The 14,136-nt window shown below is 39.0% G+C and overlaps 1 long non-coding RNA gene across 1 annotated transcript; it reads right to left on the bottom strand.

The window, feature by feature from the left end:
- Positions 1 to 4,561: 4,561 nt before the first annotated feature.
- LOC113952508 lies at positions 4,562 to 12,581 on the bottom strand. The gene is made up of 4 exons (XR_003529579.1): positions 12,484 to 12,581; positions 11,765 to 11,874; positions 5,780 to 5,851; positions 4,562 to 4,622 (listed from the first exon to the last, which is right to left on the bottom strand). It is a non-coding gene; the product is annotated as an uncharacterized LOC113952508 (long non-coding RNA).
- Between the last annotated feature and the right edge of the window lie 1,555 nt (positions 12,582 to 14,136).

The following is a 14,136-nucleotide window of genomic DNA, read 5'->3' on the forward strand; positions in this document are numbered from 1 at the left end:
GCTTCACTAAGAATTTTGTTGAATTAGGTACTACAGAATTTTGTCCAATATTGCCTAGACTGTTTGAAGTCATCTTTGAAGTCATCTCCAAAAATCTGGAGCCTTTTGTTTTTATGACATTTCTCTTAGTAACAGACTTGGAAATAGCTCATCAAGCATAATGACAATGGGATGTTAAAATATGGTGTTAATGCCTCTTCTGAGATGCTTATGTCTATTTTGTAGCTGATAAATTCCCTGGGCTAAACTACACCCTTGGATAGGAAATGGCTATCAAAAAAACCAATGGGAGTTTGACATGGTCATCAAGGGATGGTAAGTAGCCCTCAGGGAAAACAATATAAACATATATCTTCTTCTACTACTTGATCCAACTAATTAAGAAAAGAGAATGTGATAGAAAAATGTTGATGGTGAGCAGATGCATTTGTTGAGTGATTAATGCCAGTCCAGTTTCTAAAACTAACATATACAGCAGACTACTCAATATTTTGCCATGAACTTTAGAAGTCTAATTAAGTGTTACTACCAATTCTCTGTAAATCACCAGAAATGTGGCAAGTATTTTGCTAAAGGTCACCTCTGTATTTTGCATCCGTTTAGGTGTAATACATTGATCTCATTGGCACATTGCATTTTCCCCGTCTGTCTGCATGTTTTTCACCTTATATTTTAAATTTTTCAGGAAATTATAGAAGTGGTTCTGATTCCAGCTACCATGCACACCACAGGTGGGATTCACTGATTTTAGATATCTGTGGTATAAGACAGTCTCTCCAAGGTGTCCATTTATTCAACACATCAAACAGGTTAGTCCAGTTAGACAAACTGGGTTAGCCCCAGGAGAAAACTGGTAACTGAGACACATTAAAATTAAAGCTCCTAAGGAGTGTGAACTTGTCAATAATATGCAGATGTTCTTTTTAGTCTCACTTTTAAGTTGTTGAGAACTCTAAGTATGCATTGAGTATCAGATCTGCCATAATTCACTGAATAAAGAGATGTGCTTAAGTTAGGCTACTTAGATTAGAAAAACCTCCTCCAAAGCTGAAATCCTACCCACAATTATCAGTGGTTTACGTTTTACAGCTTCTGGTATCTTGCTGTGTGCCATGACATTTCAAAACTGAATACGTCAGCAAGCAGTTTAAGAATATTTGCAAAAGAGTGAGATTCATTTCCTTGAGCTGTCATAGACCCATTACAGTTTTCACAAATTGTCATTGTTTTTCATATTTATGCACATTTCCTGATTTCTTGACAAGATACCTACCCCTCGAGGTGACCTGAATTCACTTGATTGCAATTGTGTGTTTTCCTTTCAAACTGAGGGTATATGGAAGCAGGATCTGAAGAGAAAATTTAAAAATATTTGTCTACAGCTGAGATAAGCACCAGGAAAAAGTGCCTTGCATTTCTTCCTCCCACTGGAACATATCAGTATCCACATGGTCTGTGGACTTGACACATAAGAGATTATTTTGTTTTTATAAATTCAATTAAATGTAAGAGATTGCTGTTGATATTTGTTTTACTCAGTGGTATATTAGCTGTAAACTTCCACAAAAATACCTGTCAAAGACAGCTGGAGCATTTTGAACATCTATGTCCCATATTAGTACTATAACCACTGATGTGAATTAAGAGCATCCTTACAAGGCTTTATGTCAAGTCTCTGAAATCAGTCTTACAGGGAAGTAAATCTGGCCTGTATGCTGGAAACACATTGCTCTGCAATGTATTTTATATGTCAAAAGTTGGACCCAATAACGAGTTAGAGTCAATGCTTAGAGTTCAGTCACAGTGGGTCATCTCCTCAAGACTGAGAAATAAATTTCTCAAGCCAGTAATGAATGACCCAAAAGTCCTGCTTTTTCTCTGAAGAGTTCAAGGGCATAGGGAGCCTGTGAAAGGTATAACCTCACTGCATGTAGAACTAATTCCACCTCTCATCATGAAGGTGATGCTGGAATAATCCTTAAAGTCCTAAAATAGAAGTTAGTAAGGCATCACTTTTAGATAACAGTGGTGATAAAAAAACCCATTTCTGTATTCAATAGTCCCTTCAATTAATGCTAAATAGTTTATTTCTGCACTTTTGAAACAGGTATATTTAGGACATTTGATGAAATAAACCTTTGGAGAATAAATAGTTGATATGTAATCATATTGATGTCATTTGCTTTAGCAATAGGCTTTCTTCTTTAAGAAACCAAAGTCCTGGAAAACAACTGACTTGGGATAGAAGCACTGTGTCCTTATAAGATTTGTCTGTGGTCTTTCATGTCTTCCTCTGTGCTTTTCTTTAGCTCTCTCAAAGTCAGACTTAAAATTGAATATTCCAGAAAAAAAAGAAAATAAATTAAATGAGCACGGTTGCTGAACTTGTATAAAAAAGCATTTAATCTCAGACTGGGATCCTTTCATTCTTTAAAATACTTTGTTTTGCATCCAGTGTCTTTTTTATTGTCATGGGAACCCAATTATTTTGTAGAGTAGTCGATTTCCTACATCCCAGTGACTTACAGAAGTTATTTGTTGGATCAGAATTGGTCCAAGTAGGAGAAACTTCTGACCTTCCCGAAAAAACAAATCTTCTTAGAAGCACAGCTGGACTTTGAAGAATAGGCTGAATTAAAAATTGAATTTTCAGTTAACAGAGGTTGTATTAAACTATTTCTTAGGGAACCCAAAATGGAGTCAGTGCCTACTCAATTCCAGAAAACAAGGTTTTGGAAACGAAGCTCCCTGGTCCCTCCCCAACACCCCCATTGCAATATAAAGTTCATATGCACTAGAAGCTGCACTCTAACAGCAGTTTATAACTCTTAGATGTCTCACCTCTTCCTTTTATTTAGGTTCACATCTTCACTTCCTTTAGAATTGCACGACACCCCTTTTCCTATTCACCAGTTAGTGAAGCTGGTGATCATCTTACATACAGAATTGCAAGTATGCTCACTCCGAAAATTGAAACAGATTTTAACAAGAAGATAGGGTAGCCTGCAAGATGGGGCACAGGGTTTGGCCCAAGTTGTTAACCAGCCAGTTGCTGACACATAACAAACTTCTTTTATTCTCCCTTCTCCCCCATTTTCTCAAGCTTGTTCTTTCCCAGCCCATCTTCACCTCTCTTTTTCTAGCTCCATGTCCTCCCAAATAAACAACTCTCTATGTTACTTTTCCCTCTTGGTCTCACTTTTGCTATCTTTACACCCAAACTAGGTATTTCTGATGCTGTTATCTCAATCATTTCAGCCATACCAAGCATCACTAAAGGGTTTCCTAGACCTTACCACCTCAGTTCCCAGAGGTCCCCAGTAACCACGTACAGGTGTCAGTGGGTTTGGCTGTTTCTCATACAATTCCCCCTTAAACACCTGCAAAATTTGGCCATCCTTCACAGTGTTACCCATGAGTATTGTCATCTTCTTCTAGTTGTCACTCTGGTAGTTTTTCATGGTCTGTTTAGCTAACTAAGCCTCAGGCCAGGACCTGGTCATCAGCTTGCCCATCTCACCCGGAACATTTTTATTGAGGAACAGTCAGTTTTGAGGATTAATTTTCACGGTATCTTTTTTGTTCTTTTTTGTTGGTTTTTTTTTGACAAAGAGTATTCTGGAGGCAGATTTCTGCGTGCTATACTATTGTATCTCCTTGACACTTAACAGATTGAATGACCTATAGCGCAGGTAATACTCATTTCACTTAAATTTAAATACTCATAAATAAGTCATCCAAATAGGCTAAATCAAGGTGACTCCTGTAAATTCTTCACAGGTAATAAAGAAAAAAAGACAACTCTAATTTACTTTCATCCCATCCTTTAACCAGTGTCTTAAGAGACATTGACTAGTCTTCTGAATGGAGCATACATTGACACATACTTTTTATATACGTGACCTCGGGTGCAATGAATTCAGTCCTAAGTGTATTCAGGACTGATTATTCATCTTCATCCTTGCATATATTAATTAGAGGTAATTTTTCATTCACCAGTTTTTCAGGTTAAATGATTCTGTGATCTAGATTTGATTACTGTTCCAAGTTTGAAAGATCCTCCTAAAATCTTTCTCAAATTCTTTGCTTTGCAGGAATAATAGGTCTGAATCTTAAGCACTTGTACTTCATCCATAGTGGAACCCTCATAATACCTTATTTAAAGAGAGGAATTGTATTTCAAAAACAAAATTACTCCACTGAAATTAATCCATCAGTTACAGTAATAATATGGTAGCCATTCTGGATAAAAAATGCCTCGTGCAGAGTTTTCCCCTCCATTGCTATGATAAACTCTATACAACTGTACTTCTGAGTGACAAAAGAAATGCATAAATGCAGGCCAGATGAAGGAATACAATATAAAGGCAAAAAGTATTTTCAATCAAGTTTCTTACACCAAAAGTCACAGAATTTTCTCTCTTTTCCAGTCCAGCATTTTGGAAGAGCCTTCAAATGAAATTCCAAGTTATCCAGTTTCCCAAGTAAAGCATTTGCAAACTCTGCCTAAAACACAGTTCATCTCCCAATGATTATTATGACACAGTTTTCACATTTGAGCAAAGGGGCCTCTTTTCTTTGGCACTGCAAGATCTCTCAGACAATAAACCAACATGTTCAACCTGTAAATTGAAGAAAATCAGAGGTGAGATGTAAAGCTAAAAGCAAAATAAGTCTAGTTCAAACCTGCGTGAGAAAGAACCTGAAACAGGAACCCTCATATTCTCCATGTCTTTCAGCGCAGATAAACAAAAAGGTTTTGGGACTGAAGGTGTTGGCTGGGGTTTTTCTTTATGGTAGTATCTGTGCATCTATCTTTAGGACAGTTGGGCAAATATGAACAACACTTATCTTTGGGCCACAACATATGAATGCAAAACACACAGAACTGGAAGGTAAATATGTACTTCTCCTTGAAAAACATCACATAAAAATTCCTATTCAGGATTTGTGGATATTTCCTATAGACATATATGTCCATATACTGGTCCATTTCCAGCTCATTTTAAAGGTTTTTATTTGAAAGGAATAAAAATTTCATACTTTAAACAAAAGATTTTTGGATCCAAGCATATTACTTGTAAATTAATTAATTTCTGAGACATAGCTTCAGAGTATCACAAAAGATGATTATTCCCTTCTCTCACAGCTGTGAATCTGAAGCAACGACAGGCAAAATTTGGAGGAGAGACAGGAACAGATCCACGAGTTCCTGTGGATCACAACCATTAGTTGTTTCCTTGATCTGGCCATTCCACAATCCCAAAATGAACAGGAAGATATGGTTTGTGCAGGGTGAGGTTCTGCTAAGACCATTCTCATCTGGTACCCTCTTCTAGTCTCATCTGGTATCCTCTGCTACAAATACTAGGTGAGACTATGTCATCAATAGATAGATACTATTCTGGTTGAGTGAGTTAGAAATTCAGCAAGAACTGCAAACTCTTTTCATGCTAAATTGAACTCTGAAACACCTGTACCTGAAGTGTTTAGAAAAAAACAGGTCAATAAACTTTGCAACTTTTTTTAATGATATGTTTTACACTGTTAACACAAAAAGAATGTTTACTTTTTAAATAATTTTTGTTGTTTTTGAGAGTGATGGAGTTTAATTTTCAGTGACTTTTTCTTTGGTTTGGGTTGGTTGGGTTTTTTAGTTCTGAATGTGCAAGGTTTGAAATGTATCTATTAAATATTACCAACTTCAAGGCACTGGACTAAAGATAAATGAAGCAAGTGGGGAGAACTATTTTTAAAAGTCAACAACAAGAGGGTTTACTGGGCCTCTGGGGAGAATCAAAGGTACGATAATCTTCAGAAACGAGACAAGATCTGACGCAAAGTCATGAAGCTGTCTGACATCAGAAGATTAGATTTTATCTACACTTTGCCCTTTTTAGAGCAAGATTTAGAGTAGAAAAAAACACGTGATGGAAACTGGTAAAAAAAGAAACATGAGCAAACAATAAGATCACTTAAAACCTGACCTTAAAACCTGTGATTAGGACTTCTCTTATTCTTTCACTGTGTGTCACTTTTCTGTTCCTCCTCCTCTGAATTGCAGTCATGTGAAGATAGCTCTAAGATGCCTACCATCAGATAACCGGCACAGCCTAGTTTGCAAAGTGATTAAACTGTTTTGATTTACATTTCCTCATAAAATACTGCTAGACTAATTTTGTATCAGTAGGTTATGAGTGGTTTCTTTCCACCACATGACTAAAATCATGGTGTTACCACGTCTTCCACAGACTGAATTATTAAAAAAATTTAAAAATCATCCAAACGAGCTTTCAGGTTGACTCAGCAGAAGTATGACTGTGTGAAATGTTTTCCTGACTGGTCCAGTGGTAATAGGATCAATAGCTGGTTAACTTTCTCTCCTTCTGGGTTTCCTTTGGACAATTCCAACTAGCTGCCCCTGTGAAACATCTGCTACAGAGAAAGACGAATCCAAACAATGTGAAGATGAGTTAGTAATACATGATTGATTAAGCAGTACCGACAGTTTCATTTAGGCACTCAAGTTGGTCACATGTTGAATACGCTCAGTAACGATCTCTGAATTCTAGGATCTGGGATCTGATTTCCTGTCTGATGGTTTCTTCTGCACTGACGAAGGATAGGAATGTACTTTACAAACCTGTATTCCCAAATATGGGTTCTTTCACACACTGTGCAAGATGACAAACCACACACAGAGTTGAGACATTTGAGCTTATTTAATATCTGTGCAAAGATGGGTGCTAGGTGATCAATCCACAAAGGTAACACACCTTCAGCATCTCCTGTATATATAATAACCTAAAGTTACAGTCATTGGCTTTTTGTTCTCTTGTCTCAGTTTAAAGATAAAGATATTGTGGACAACGATTTTACTATGCATTGTCTAAGGGGAAGGAGGTTACATGAGTAAGGGGCAATCAGCCTATCAGCGGGTATTTTACTGAGCTAATGAGCAAGAAGTTCAAGTAAAGTCGTTCTTTGGTTTTGTAATTTGATTTATAATGTCCTCCTGTTCTTACTTCTTGGGTCATGGCTCTTGGTTCCTTCAGATTTGGTTATTCCCTCATTTTTCATAAGTTCTTTTACTTGTCTTGTACTACAGTGAATTTTTAACCTTCTTATGGCACTTTATTCAACAAATCTACATACCTCATTTAAGCACATAATTGGCATTTATCATGTTGTTAATAATACACTGGCAAAAAAAAATAAAGTATAAATATCATCTCCCCAATTAGCTAATGGATGTTCATCAAAATTAAAGGCAGCAAATTCCCTAGAGCAAACACACAAACAGCTGCCAGCAGTGTTACACAAGTTTTGTGTCTTGTGATAAGCATAAGAAACTCTTCAGTCTGAGTGCATGAGCAAAACCAGTGCAAGAGGCAGTAGAAAGCACTTGCAATATTTCTGTGAAATCATGTAAGAGGCACTTTCTTCTCAAAGGCAGTGAACTGCGCTGCACAGTGAACAGCACTGTTCCAGAGGAAGTGGTTGCTGACTGTTGTTCCCAGAACCATGAATCAAGAGTTAATCATCCTCCTTAAGTCAGTCACAAGGCATTGTGACTGACTTAAACCACAAGCTGTGGTTTGAATGCCTCAGCACAGATGCTCAGAGATCTTTTCTGAAACCTGGCTGTTAGTTAGCTTAGTGTCTTTGCCTACTTTGAAGTCATTTAACTTGAGGAGGAAGAGTTTATGTAATTAGATCTTTTAATCATAAATGAAGGGTTTGTATGAAGCGTGCCTCACTTTTTTTTTTTTGACAAAATGTACAAAACTATCTGAAAAAGAAATACTAGCGTATTTATTATGTTTGCTCTCTGGTTACAGTTGTCTTTCCTCTTTTCCCGGTTCATTACTAAACCCTCATTTTGCAAAGCTACTTTCATAGAGTTCTGCTCTGTATTTACTACTTAAAACTTACCACTTGCTCCTTTTTCTGGTTTCTGTTATTATACCACAATTATCATCAGCATATGAAGCCAGTTGTTGGGTTCCAAGAAACATTTTATTTGCAGCTAGGCTTGTATATATCCATGAAGCACTAGTGAATAAATAAATTTCATTATCTTTTACACTATCACAGTCAGAAAACAGATGGATGCTGCTGGAAAAACAATAGGCAACAGGTCAGGAAAATCTATGAACAGTATTGAACAGAGCTGGCTAGTGGAAATGCTGTGAATTCATGCAGTTTGGTCCTTTGACTCTCACAATAAATGCTGGGTATTGTCTCTGCGAGGGGAAGGTAATGGATTGGGCTGCAGCCACATCACTATGCTTTTGATAAATATACATCTTTGAGGAAGACTTTGGCTCTCAAGTAACAGGTGGAGATCACATTCCTCTACCATTTTTCCCTGTTTGGGACCATCTACAAGAATATGTCTAGTTTTCCCCTTGATGAATCAAAATGTTAAAGCAATGCCCAGCTCCCCATATGGTGAACTTGCATGTTAATATATTAGTGGTACAAAGTCACGTGTGGATTTTTTGGCTTAGCCGGACTCCCACATGCACTTCCTCCATCCAAACAAATTAGGTGACTTCACTACATATGAAGTTGCCATAGAAGCTGTGCTCTGCTAAACACGTGCCAGGTGTGCGTAGCTTTCACTATTGTGAATGAGAATTGCATGAGCACTTCAAAGGAAGATGAAATCCCCTGAGGTTGTTACTCCAACTTGTTTTTCAAAACATAAATGACTGTCTCTGTGCTTCATCACTGCACATTTTATCAGGAAACTAGATCATTTTGTCATTAAGGTCTTGGCTGGCAGCTCATTCTTTAGAAAAACATATGTTCATTTTAATTTTTTGAGATAAAACCAATCATGTCCCCAGCACAGGATGGACATCGACCAGTTGGAACGAGTCCAGAGGAGGGTCATCAAGATCATTAGTGGGATAGAGCACCTCTTCTATAAGGAAAAGCTGACAGAATTGGGGCTGTTCAGCCTGAAAAAGAGAAAGCTCCAGGCTGACCTAGTTGCAGCTTGCCAGTACCTGAAGAGAACCCACAAGAAAGATGGAGAGGGACTTTTTACACTACACTTTTTAGTGACACAAAAAGGAGGAATGGATTCAAGTTGAAAGAAAATAGGTTTAGATTAGGCATTAGGAAGAAATTTTTCACTGTGTGGGTGGTGAGGCACTGGAACCAGTTACCCAGAGAAGTTGTGGATGCCCCTGAAAGTGTTCAAGGGTAGACTGGATGGAGCTCTGAGCAATCTGGTCCATTGAAAGATGTCCCTGTCCACAGCAGGAGGGTTGAAACTAGATTATATTGAAGGTCTTTTCCAACCCATATTTTAACGGAAAACAATCTTTCCCAGTTGTATCCTGGGACCATGTTCTTCGTACCCTAAAAGTCAGCAAGACCCATAAATGTGATATGATTCAAGATCCATGAGACAAAGATCCAGTAGCAAACAGGACACTGAGACTTTATCAGCAAGATCCATGAACTGTACAACCACGCAGCCCTCCGACTCGTCCCAAAATGAGATGGCAGTAAGCGGGGCAGCAACAGGAAACTTCACACCTAATTGTTTGCACCAGTTGCCATGTTGTCTTTTGCTTCTGCTATTGAGCAATAGGAATGTAAAATCTCAGTGTATTGGGGTTTCATATTCTTTCTGTACTGGTGAATGAAAAAAGCATAGGAACATCCAGACCAAGGGAGTTTTACTTTGTAGTACTATTTTTATCTATAAAATAAATGAAAAAACACACTATCAAAACAATCATCCATGTTAACTTTCATGAAGGGGAATCTCTAGGAAGAGAAATAACAATTCAGGAAAGAGGTTAATTATGTGCTTTCATGTACTACTTGAAAGAGTTCAGCTATTCTAATATAAATAGCCCAGATTCTTCTTTATATGCTTCATTTCTGGGTTGTATTCTATCAAACATCCTGCCAAAATTCATTTGAGTAGAAAACCATTTTGCAAGATTGCACAAAATCAATTCAGAAGTTCTTAAAATTAAGATTACTTCAGAATTATTTTTTTCTGCATGCAAAAAGAAAAAAGAAAAAGCTTTCAAGCTTAGTCCTTATAGTGAGATCTTTTACTCTCTGTTAATGAGTGATTCCAAGCCCCTGTGCTTCTGCCCACACAGAAAGTGAATGTTAACGTCATGTTAACCTAATAGACTTTGTCCAGCCAGGCTGGTGGGTACTACAGCTGCTTCTTGCCAGCCAAGAACACAAAATAAGTGGGTGTCAATGGATTAATTGCTGCTTAGTCCCTTTCAGTAGCAGCTCTCTGCATGACCACAGGATGGTATTTAAAGCCCCATGTACTCTGCTTTGGCTGAGGTTTGGGAACAATATTTGGCACTGTACTCTGTTTTTGTGTTTCATGTGCCAGGCTTTCCTTGCAAGGGAGGGAGCAACAGGAGTGCTCAACTCAGATCAGGCAGGGAGAATATCTCTTCAGCTGGAGCCAGAGGGAATTCTCTGCTCTCATAAATATCAGTGTGCTTCTCAAGGGCTGCTCAGTAATGTGCCAGGAAAACTCAGGAATTCAGATATCAAGTATCATTAGTATCATTCAGTATCACTTTGGCATTTTAGTGCTACATAATATTTCAGGGAGAAAAATGCATAGCATGGCATAGCAATGCACCCCCTTCTTGAGAAGGAGAGTTATACTGAACATTAAATACATGGAAACATGCTTGGGTTCACATCTGTCTGGAAGCTTAAAGCTATTCCCAAAGGATGAGAAATTGCAAGTTTTAATATACAGTTGGATTATCAGAGCACTATGGTTCATGCTCATGAGCATGGACCTACAGCCACTTTCCCAGATGCCTGTGGCAAACTTTATGCCATGGGTAACCACCCCTGCCCCTCCAGCCTCAGCCTGAGCTCATATGCCAGGCTGTGGTCTAGCAAGCCTGTTCTAAGTGTGGGTAGCTGCCAGCTAGCTGAGATAGCAACATTAACACCGGTGAGATCTGTCAGAACCCTAAGTTATACCTTTTTCCTTTCTTTTCCCACCTGTTATTAGTCCCAAGTGTCTTTTTAGGTAATGAGGTATCCAGGCATATCGAGCCTCCAGATTCTGTCAAGATGTTAATAATCACTCTTCAAACTTCTTTGAGGGCTATGTCTAAAAACAAAATGCTGGTCTTACTTGTTCTCCCCTTACGGAATTTCCTGTTTTTCTTTACTTTGTACCTCATGAAACCAGTTAGACCTTAACTTTGTGGCTCTACCTTCCCCACATGTAGCGAGCTCTCTGCACGGGCACAACCCCAAAGCCTCAACTGAAAGATAACAGCCAGCTAAACTATAGATGACCAGTAAAGAAGAAATTGATCTAGTGTTGATAGCACATGTACATGGCTTCTGATTTTGTTTTTTCATGCTTCCTTAAAAACAAAACTCAGAACAAAACCAGCTACTGCAAAATAAGCGAAGGAGAAACACTGAAGTGAATGTCATCCTGGAGAACATAAATGAAATATATTGCAAAACTAGTGAGAAAGCCCGTAATCTGCAATATGCATGTTTTTCTAGACAGACTCTTGCTCAATAAGTATGTATCAAACTGGTTAAAAATTTCATTATGATCTTCCTACAATGAGGGCATGTGCTGGATTTCACAGATTTTAGTTTTTAATGCCAATGATTAACAAATACTTCCTACTAGGTAAGGGGTAGTCAGAGGATTGTAAAAGCAAGCCTGACTGCTTAAATATTTTAACACATCACACACACATCCCATATTTTTGGGTACCTATGCTGACTTCCAGCTTCCAGTAGGACTTGATTTCATAGCACACTCAGCAAAGAAGGTTCTTTGCAGTCTGTGTTCAGCAGTTCTTCCGCAGGCAAGGAGGTGATTACCTAGAAGAGAAGAGGATCTAAGTGAGAGATTGAGAACTCAGGAGAAACAAGTATGAAAACAAGAATGAGCATGAAGAGCAATAATCAGGTATGTCACACTGCAAAAGAGAAGCCTTGCTCCTTTTGCCTTAGTTAAGCAAAAAAAGCAATAAGATCACTTGATCTGGCATTTATTTGGACAGAAGTGTCATATATTTTTGTAAAAATGAAGTAGACGGATTTACCGCCTTCTGATTTAAAAGAGCCTTTGGAGATCCCAGAGCAGGGACCGCACTTTGTCTCTCCTGTGAATGGGGGAGGACAACCTCGTAGCAGAAATATCGCCCTGAGCTGACAGAGATCTGTTTGCAAAACCACTGCAGATTCACAGTCATCAACACTGCTAATCTCAGCACAAACCTCCCAGCTGAGGTTTCTTTCTTCCCTTTACAATTGTATCACGTGGAGGATTAACCCTTCCATTCTCAACTGCACAAAGCTGCACTCACTGTCACACAGAAAATTCTTGCAGTATGGACCTTACAATGTTCCCTCCACCCCAAGGCCTCATACCAACCAAAAAGCAAAGCATCACACACAGGATAATCCCACCAGGCTGACAGGACATACTAGAAAAACTCCAGAGAGCTGTGTTTCAGAAGTCAGCTGGACTCCTTGCTGCCTAGGAGCTTGAGAGCAGTGCCAGAAGTTCAGGTGTATGTCAGGGTGTCTGCTCTTTCCATTCCCAACACTGGAGAAAGCACTCCCCTGTCCACAGGATGAAAAAAGTGAAGGAGAGCTACCTCTTACAGTCCCTGTCTGCATTTAACCTACCCCTCTACCACAGGTAAAGAGATGACCGCATTTCTAAATCAAGAAGGAATCATAGGCTCCATGCATTTGCTGGTTTCATTGCTCCTTTCAGCATTGCAGAAAGATGTTGGGCAAGGCTTTTCCTGTGGTGTCCTCATAAAAACAGAGCCAAGGTCCTCATAGGGGTGTATAGTAGGAGAATGGCAAAAAAACAGATGTTCGTATTGAATATTAGGAACAGCTTTTTCACCATGAGGACAGTCAGGCAGTAGGACAGAGGCCCAGAGTTTCTGCACTCCCTGTCCTTGACGGCTTTCAAGACCCAACTGGATAAGACTCTAAGCAACCTCACGTTGTTCAGAGATGATCCTGCTTTGGCCAAGTTTTTGGGAGTGAAGATGCCCAAAGTCCTTCCCAACCTGAATCATCCTATGATCCTACACACTTTGAACCTCTTATTTTCCAGGAGAATGGAAGAGAAGTCCCTGAGTGCTGTTCATTGAAGACTGTAATCTCCCTGCTGCATGCTATTGCTCAGAAAGACAAGCTTCACTGTGCATGGACTTGGTCTCCTGCTCCCACAGGAGCATATTGCCAGAGATTTTCCTCTTTATCTGAAGAACGTTGAGGTAATCATACTGTTGAAGCAGAAAGCAGAGGTTTATTTTGTCTGATATATCTGGGAAGGAAAGGAGAACAAGGAGAAGCCAACTTAGTCCAAATCATCACAACCCCTAGAACCAGTGAATTCAGCAGAAGTTAGGAGAAGAAAATATAACCTCTCCTTGCTTTTTGTGTTTCTGTAGAAAGAGGCTCACTGCTCCCACACATAGTAAGGACTTTGGGCTACAACTACAAAAGGCACAAATGCATCCTTACACAAATGAGAATGCAAGTATTGCTCTGAGGTGTTTAGCAAGCACTTTCTTGTATGTATATGGTTTCTGAGAACAGCTTGACCGTTCTTTACAATTATCTTATCCATAAACTATTGCATCAAAGCAGTGCAAAACCCAGTGAGGAAAACCCAAATAAAGCTTCAAAGAGCCATTTCTGAAATACATCCTATCACGCATTGCATTACTTTAAGTGAGAAATTACATTGGTTGGATGTAATTGTCCTATTCTAGTAATTGCCTTGAATAGGACCATCAGGTAGCCTGTCCGTCTTCTAAGGACATTCAGCGTTTCTACCCCGTCTAGAAAAGATTGGCCCATGGCCACATTTCTGTTGTACTGAAAAATGACAGACACCTGGTTTTAAAAGAAAGATTAGATAACTGCAGTAAGATCACGAGAGCAGAGGCAAAAGGTCATCCTTCAGCTGCTGCAGAGCTGAGTAGTGTGATTGCAAGTCCTGTGCCTAGGCCAGCCCGTGTTTCCTGTGTGTGTGTCCTGCGTGCATGTGCCGTTCCTGTGTGCTGGCTTGTGGCTGCTGTTGAGCAGAAGGAGACCAAGAAGGTGACAGTT

The sequence above is a fragment of the Corapipo altera genome, unplaced genomic scaffold, assembly GCF_003945725.1.
Source record: "Corapipo altera isolate COAL_440 unplaced genomic scaffold, ASM394572v1 0, whole genome shotgun sequence".
NCBI classification, from domain to species: domain Eukaryota; kingdom Metazoa; phylum Chordata; class Aves; order Passeriformes; family Pipridae; genus Corapipo; species Corapipo altera.